This window comes from Pongo abelii, chromosome 19, assembly GCF_028885655.2.
Source record: "Pongo abelii isolate AG06213 chromosome 19, NHGRI_mPonAbe1-v2.0_pri, whole genome shotgun sequence".
Classification (NCBI taxonomy): domain Eukaryota; kingdom Metazoa; phylum Chordata; class Mammalia; order Primates; family Hominidae; genus Pongo; species Pongo abelii.
In genome coordinates, this window is record NC_072004.2 from 6,045,054 (window position 1) to 6,052,121 (window position 7,068).

Consider the following 7,068-nt stretch of genomic DNA (forward strand, 5'->3'; position numbering starts at 1 on the left):
CTGATTTTTGACCTCACCTTGGCTGATCAAACTCCCCTGGCTCCATGAGTCATTTCTGAACAAATGCCACTTGGTTGAATCCCATTTCTCAATTGAGTAAATGGGATTCAACCAAGTGGCATTTGTTCTGATATGATTCTGAATTGAGCAATTGTAAAAGGAGTCTTAACAGAATGAAAGGCTGCTGTTCTCCAGAGTTTTAATTCTGCTCTGCCACATCTCTGTTGGGGGCCTGCACTGTCCCAGGCTCTGTGCCGTGACCTGTGGGAGTCTAAATGGAATCAAAGAGGCACTCTCCAGGGTTTCAGACAGATTGGCACATGGTGTTCAGAGCACTCATTTATGGTAAAACATCTCTAGTCTGTATGTGAACATTTTCTTTTTATTTTGAATATTGTTCATGTATGCCTTCTCTCTCTTTTTCTGAACTACTCTTACCAAAATTGGTAAAACATTGGCCTTTCTAAGCAACCACACTTAGTTTTGCTGATGTCTTTATTTTATATGGCTGTCTATTATTTGTTTTATTGTTTATTCATTTCTATCATTATCTTCATTATTCCCTTCTTTCTAGTTTCCCTGATTCTTTTTCCAGATTCTTGAGTTGATTGCTTGGATTGTGGGTTATATACAGCTGTTCTAATTTCCTAATAAATGCATTAAACACTATAAATTACTCCTCTAAGAACCAGTGAAAATAGCCTGTCCCTATTCTAAGATGAGAGCTCCTCTGGGGTGGAACTATGCCTGTTTCCTCTCTGGACTCCCAGTGTATAGGCCATGGCACAGAGTGGACAAAATGAAACATCTGGGAATGCTTCCTGGGTAGGAAAGAGGAAAGCACCTCAGCAGCCGAGAGCTGGCCTGGTATGCTCAGCTAGGCCTTGGTGCTCGACTGTTGAACATGGGCAATTTTGCAGGACATCAACATTGGACATGGAGACTCTGGGACTGTGATGCCTTAAGACCCAATCCAGACCCTTCATAATCATGTTTGAACAGAGTCAACATGAAACTTATCCAGAGGTGCATGAAAATCACTAAATATCTCCCAATCCAGGCTGCCATGAGGGACCGCTACGTCTTTAGCAATCACAGCCTTTGTCTCTCTCTATTCTCCTCACCTTATAGAAAATAATTATTAGATGCCAAATACAGAATTACCTTCACCAGCATCCAATCCAGAGCAAAGCTCCATTCCCTTGAACTCTGTCCGCTGTCACCTAACACAAGCCTGGTTCCTGTAAATCCTCTTCGAGCCTCCCTTACTGGGATGCTTCATAGTTTCCTGTAGTGGATCTTCTCTCTTGTTTCAACTTGTGTATTAAAGCCAACGCTGTTAAGCTACCTATGTGTTTCTGGTGGTCTCTGGCTGGCAGTCATGAGCTATAGGTCAGGTGGGATGTGATTGTAGTCTGACTGTAGTCTGAGAGTGGAAATTTTCAAATGCTGGTTGAATTGAGTTGAATTCATGAAATGGGTCCTTGGAGCGCCTGGAAAATAGTGTTGTGCATTTCACTTCTGACTGCGTCTCCTCTTGAACCCAGACCCAGCCAGGTCTGCCTGTCAGATACTCCAAGCAGCTACAGGAAGGGCTCCTTTTATTGCAAGGAAGCCTCATGTACTTCCCATTTCAGCCTAATGAAAGAAGCCTTCACCCAGGCAGGTCTAGTCTTAGCCATTCCCTTCATCCTAAGAGATGAAAGGTTGAACCTAGAGCTAGAAATACGTTCAGAGGAATCTGCTAGTGGGTTGGCTTGTATGCCCAAGGCATGGAGTGTGGTTACTATAATGTTCTCAGACTGGGTCCTGCCTACTCACAGCCCTGGAGGAGACTGATGGAGACCAAGCCAAGGATTCATGAGGAGTAGACAAGGACAGAACTGGTTTGGGACAAGATGACTCCCTCCCAGTGCAGATGGACTGGTCTCTGGCCAGCCCTGTGCCCTCAGCCTCACCCAACTTCTTTACATACATTGTGACTCTTCTGTGAGCAGCTACATGGGTCCCAAGGCAATGGGAACGAAGCTGCTAGCCATGGGGACTAGCCCTGGTACAGCTTCTTACTGTCAGAAACTGCCAAAGAGGTATTGAGTATAATGTCTTCTCGCCTAAGAGAAATTAAAGTAACTGGTAACAAAAATATTGATCTGGGTTTTGGCAAATAAAGATCAGGCTGCAGGTACACTTCCAGAGTGCTCTCCGATTACACACACACACACACACACACCCACTCAGCTGCAAGTAGCAGAGTCCCTCAAACAACCACGGCTTAAACAGAATAGAAGTGTAGTCATCCCTCCACATAAAAGCCCAGGGTTGGGAGGAAACTACACAATCTTCTGGAATCCAGGCTACTCTGGCTTTTTTTCTTCAGTTCTCCCTGGGGTGTGGTTCTTGGGCTCTTAGCACAAGATGATGACCGGAACTTCAGCCATCAGAGCATATCCAATGCCACAGGATGGAGTGGGCAGGAATCAAAGAGGAGGTGACAAAGCATTCTGCTCTCTTTCAAGAAAAATTTTCGGAAACTGCTACATGGCACTGTACTTCAATTACACTGGCCAGGACTTAGTTACACAGGCATGCCTACCTGGAAGGAATGCAGGGAAATGTAATGTTTAGGTGGTCATAGGCCCATCTAGAAAATTCAACTATTGGCCAGGAGCAGTGGTGGCTCATGCCTGTAATCCCAGCACTCTGGGAGGCCTAGGCTGGTGGATCACCTGTGGTCCGGAGTTCGAGACCAGCCTGGCCAACATGGTAAAACCCCATCTCTACTAAAAATACAAAAATTAGCCAGGCATAGTGGTGGGCACCTGTAATCCCAGCTACGTGGGAGGCTGAGGCAGGAGAATCGCTTGAACTCAGGGGGCAGGAGTTGTACTGAGCTGAGATTGCGCCACTGCACTCCAGCCTGGGTGACGAGAGCAAAACTTAGTCCCAAAAAAAAAAAAAAAAAACAAAACTCAACTAATATGGAAAAGCGCTGATACTGGAACCAATGATGAATCTTCACCAGTCCCTCCCAGCATCTCTCCTTGCATCTCTCCTTGCCTTGTTCTGGTCACAGGATGCAGATCTCTATAGGGGGCTAGTCTTTTTCCTATGGATATAGCCTTGGTGGTGCCATCAGCCAAGAGGCCCTGAAAAAGCTAGGGGATGGTCCACATTAGACCAATCAGATTATTTGCAGGGCCTTAAATTGCCAGCAAGTGATCCAAGATGGAAAATGACCGGGGTGACTTTGCTCCTGAAACTGGAGCCCTGAAGACACCGTCCATTCTCTCCTACTCACTGAATCCTTGGACAACTCGCTTTCCCGAGCTTTCCAAAGCCTGGTGCTGCAGTGTATCTTTAATTCTATGAGTCGTCCCACATACTTCCAGCGAATTCCTCCTTTTCTTGCTTAAGTTACCCAAAGTTCATTTATGTTGCTTGCAACTCACAATCCCTAACTGATTCTCCTCTGTTATGTCACTAATCATGTACAATTTACACACCTGTGTCTTTTTCATATAACTTTTTATTTGCACAGAATTGTTGTACTTATTTTGGGGGTATATGTGATGTTCTGATACCTGCATACAGTGCATGATGATCAAAGCAGAATAATGGGATATCCATCACCTCAAACGTTCACACTTGTGTCTTTAATGAGATTAAACTCTCCAAAGTAGAGAGCACATTTGCTTATCTCTGTGCACCTGCCCCAAAGATCAACACTCTCCCATTAGGGACTCTGTAAATGTTTGTAGAAAAAATGAATGAGAGATTCTATGTGATTTTAAGGACATGTTATGTGAACTTGCAAAAGCCATCCAACTTCTTTGCCTCACTGTCCCCAGTAAAATCCCCATTAGTAAGTGTTATATAGTGAGGGTGAGGGGAATGGCTCATGTATTCCTGACTTCTCACGTCATTCTCAGAACTCCCAGAACAGAAGGCACAGAATGAGTTCCACTGGAGAGCAGAACCTCCTGTCAAATTTATAAATACCAGCCGGGCGTGGTAGCTCACGCCTGTAATCCCAGCACTTTGGGAGGCTGAGACAGGCAGATCACAAGGTCAGGAGACCGAGACCATCCTGGCCAACATAGTGAAACCCCGTCTCAACTAAAAATACAAAAATTAGTCGGGCGTGGTTGTGCGCGCCTGTAATCCCAGCTACTCTTATGGCTGAGGCAGGGGAATCGCTTGAACCCGGGAGGAGGAGGTTGCAGTGAGCCGAGATTGGACCACTGCACTCCAGCCTGGGTGACAAGAGCAAAACTCCATTTCAAAAAAAAAAAAAAAAAAAAAAAAGACAGTTACAACTACCATTGATTTTATGATCATTGCTGAAGAAAGTTATTCTAAAATTTACCTGCTGAAACGATGTCAAATTCACACCCTCCCAATTTTTCAGTTTCTTTATTTATCTCCCTCACTGAACTCAGATGCGTCAGATTTATCTCAAATGATTGATCACCGCCTGGTATCCAGGAACCGTGAGACCACTTTCTTTCTCAGCTCCTGTCCCAACTCATGGGACAACTATACTAACACTATGCGATTCTCAGTCCCTGATGTTAGCTAATTTGGAGCAAAAGGATGCCTAATCCATTGCACATCAATCAAATTCTCTCTCACAGGAAATTGTAATTGCCCTTGAGAAACGCTGGTGTGAATCCCAGATGCTCACAGGAAGAGAGAATGTGTAAATACGAGAGGGATCAGGCTTTTCTGTCTGGCAGCCATTGTGTCAAAAACATAAAGAAAGTCAATCTGTAGAGAAAAGGGACTGCAGAGGATGCACAGAGGGAAGCTGAAAGAGAAAACCCCGTGGTCTTAGGCAGAGAAAACCAAGAGAAGCCCATCCTTTCTGACAGCGGTGCAAATGCCAAATCTTTTGCCTTTGAGTTAGTTCTGCAACATACCTGAATCCATGTACTAAATACTCCTTGATTTTCCTGAGCCACTGTGACATGGGGACGTGCAAACGAAAGCCTAACAAAGACAGCTGCCCTAGGTCAGGCTTCATCTTCTTTCCAGAAGATTCTTGCGAGGCTGGCTTCCTCACTGACCTCCCTGCTTCCTGGCTCCACCACCAATCCACCTCTCACATGGGTTTCCAGGCAAACCTCACCGTGTTGGTGCCCCTGTGTGCAGAAAAGAGTTGGGTTACCATTCTTGTTTTTTTTGTTTTTTGTTTGTTTGTTCTTTGAGACAGAGTCTCGCTCTTGTTGCCCAAGCTGGAGTGCAGTGGCACCATCTCGGCTCACTGAAACCTCCGCCTCCCGGGTTCAAGCGATTCTCCTGCCTCAGCCTCCCGAATAGCTGGGACTACAGGCACATGCTGCTACGCCTGGCTAATTTTTTGTATTTTAGTAGAGCTATTGTTTCACCGTGTTGCCCAGGCTGGTCTTAAACTCCTGAGCTCAGGCGATCCACTCACCTCAGCCTCCCAAAGTGCTAGGATTACAGGCGTGGGGCACTGGCATTCTAAAAAAGGCCTGTTGCCAGCTAGCCCTTGGCTGGTTTCTGGGAACGTAGGTGACAGAAGGGTCCCCATCCTAACTGATGTGAGTGGCTTACTCTGCCTAAAATGTTTGTGCAAACAGCGTGGTTTAAGCTAAACACCTGCTTTCCCTTTGGGAGTCTGGAAATTTAGTAAGCATTAGACCAAGGGTGTCTACGTGACCATCCCCCCAATAAAATATCTGGGCACTGAGTCTCCAATGAGCTCCTCTGAGAGACAACATTTCACACTGTTGTCCCGACCTGTGGCTGAGGCGATTGAGCACCACATGTGTGGCTTCTTTGGGAGAGGACCCTTGGAAGCTTGTGCCTGGTCTTCCCCAGACTTCATCCAGGAGGCTTTTCCTTTTGCTGGCCTTAATCTGTATTGTTTTGCTGTGATGAATCGTAGTTATGAGTGTGACTGCATGCTGAGTCCCATGGGCACTCCTGGCCAGTCATTGCAGAAGGAGATGGTCCCGGGGACTCCAGACACACCCTACTTGAAACACAAGTATCCTTCCAGGATAAAGCCCACATCTTCGTTTGACACCAGGACGACTGTGAGCCAGCTCTAATTGACATCTCAACCTCATCCCTCCTGTTCCCAACCTACCACCTTACGTTCCAATTATACCCCTACCTCTATTACTTACTGCTGTAGGCACCTGTCTTTCATTCGCCTAGGCCCATCTCAGGAAGCCCTCATGGAGGATCCCTTCTATCAGAACCCAGATGTTCCTGCCTCATGCTCTATCCCACTTCCTAACACAGATCTTGGAGTCCCAGAAGTTTCACCACACCCATATCCCAATCAAGGGTGATTCCTGGAAATCAGGGGCACAGCCCATCTATGGTTTGCATCCCCAGGGACAGGACAGGCCCCGGCACACAGTAGGTGCTCAATAGAGGTATTGCAAGCTTTAGCCTCCCTATACAGATGTCTCTCTCCTCTGAAATCAGGAAATCAACACCCCTGAGACCTGAGACATGTGGCCTTGTGCACCTATGATCCTTTTTATAAAGACACTTGAGTGCTCCCTTCAGCAGCACACAGACTAAAATTAGAATAATACTGAGAAGATTAGCCTGGCCCCTGCTCAAGAATGACATAAAAGTTTGTGAACCATTCCACATTTTTTTTTTTTTGAGATGGAGTCTTGCTCTGTCGCCCAGGCTGGAGTGCAGTGGCGCCATCTCTGCTCACTGCAAGCTCCGCCTCCTGGGTTCACGCCATTCTCCTGCCCCAGCCTCCCATGTAGCTGGGACTACAGGCACCTGCCACCATGCCCGGCTAATTTTTTGTATTTTTAGTAGAGACGGGGTTTCACCATGTTAGTCAGGATGGTCTCGATCTCCTGACCTTGTGATCCGCCCACCTCAGCCTCCCAAAGTGCTGGGATTACAGGCATGAGCCACCTTGCCTGGCCGCATTCCACTTTTTTTTAAACTACCATGCTTTAGTCATTATACAATGCATACATTGAAACATCACACTGTACCCCACAAACATGTACAACTACTATGTGTCAATAATAAACAACAAAAAAGATACCCAAATCCCCTGAC

The 7,068-nt window shown here is 46.2% G+C and overlaps 1 non-coding gene across 1 annotated transcript; it reads left to right on the forward strand.

Moving 5' to 3' along the window:
- Positions 1-6,533: 6,533 nt before the first annotated feature.
- LOC112129736 (U6 spliceosomal RNA) lies at positions 6,534-6,640 on the forward strand. Its single transcript, XR_002912095.1, has one exon. It is a non-coding gene; the product is annotated as a U6 spliceosomal RNA (small nuclear RNA).
- Positions 6,641-7,068: the final 428 nt, after the last annotated feature.